We start from the raw sequence: 1,306 nt of genomic DNA on the forward strand, positions 1-1,306 counted from the left end.
CCTGAGAGCCGCACAGCCCCCCTCAAAGTCGCACAGCTCCCCCGGAGTCGCACAGCCCATCTGGAGACATCAGGAGACCAACCCAGAACAACACAGAGTGTGTAGCTTCATATTACTTTGTACATTGCTATACAATGTATGGCTGGGCGTTGTAGTCCTGTATAGCCGGCCTCCTTACGCCCTTCGCCCTGGCTGCCTCTCCTCTATATTCTCAAAGAGTTTTCGGGTTTCACTTGAAGAAAAAGTATCACCCCCCAGGGCTATGGATGCCAGAAACCCCCACCGTCCTTGTAGATTCCATATCCCAGAATGCACTCTGCTGATTGCTGCAGAACCACAAGTTCCAGCAAACCTAATGATGTCACAGCCACAGAAGGAGATAAGTCATTTCCATACGTCATTAATGTGTGTGCATCAGATCACAGACGTCACAGGGACTATGGAGGACGAAATTAACACGATGGCGGAGGAATGAGAGGCAAATATAACATAATATATCATTACCTCCTCTGCTGCCAGTCCCAGCAATGTCTCCTCTCTAATTCCTGCCATATGACCTCTCACCCGGAAGTCGCTGTCTCTACGTAAAACCACTTCCTGTCTGGACATTACATCACTTCCGGCCTCTCGTCGATCCTTATGTGTGAGTTTTTACCTCAGAGCGGTTTCTGGCGGAGGCGGGAAGTTCGGATCTTGAAATGAATCGGCTCTTCGGGATCACTTTCTGAGTGGGCTGACCCCTCATAAAAGACCCGAATGAGAAGACTCGGATAGGGGCAGCTCCTGAGGAACATTGATCAGTGCCTTGGCTCATGGCTGTCACAAGGCCTGTGTTCTATCGAAACCTCCAACTCATCGAAATCTCCAACCTGCGCGTATGCGCCAGCGAGGTAGTTGGGAGATTTCGACGAGTTGGAGCTTTTCGATAGAACGCCGGCGTTCTGTCAGACCGGTCATTCTTATCACCCCGGCCAGTGTCGTCGCTTCTGGCGACGCGCCCTCAGCTGGGACAGCGTTGTGTTAATCGTACGAATTTGCGACGCACGTAAAACGCCAACGACCTTTGCGAAAGTCGCGCGATTTGACGGTTTTCTAACCTGCTGGGAAGTCGTACGATTGTACAGCATTTGCAGTTGTACGCCGCCCATCGACCTGGCGAATATCGGACGAAAAACGCGATCGCCATCGAAATTCAGCCAATATTTGTAAGGCGTATGGGTGTACTGATGATGACTCGGAGCTGTTGGTTCTCAGTTCTGATTGGTTGCAGGCAGGAGCTGAGTTCTCTGTGATTGGTGGCAGGAGA

The 1,306-nt window shown here is 51.1% G+C and overlaps 1 long non-coding RNA gene across 2 annotated transcripts in view; it reads right to left on the minus strand.

The window, feature by feature from the left end:
• The window catches only part of LOC108799927, a 5,556-nt gene that overhangs the window by 1,888 nt on the left and 2,362 nt on the right, over positions 1–1,306 (minus strand). The gene's annotated exons all lie outside the window — the stretch shown is intronic.

This window comes from Nanorana parkeri, unplaced genomic scaffold (assembly GCF_000935625.1).
Source record: "Nanorana parkeri isolate BGI_ZX_2015 unplaced genomic scaffold, ASM93562v1 scaffold1855, whole genome shotgun sequence".
Taxonomy (NCBI): domain Eukaryota; kingdom Metazoa; phylum Chordata; class Amphibia; order Anura; family Dicroglossidae; genus Nanorana; species Nanorana parkeri.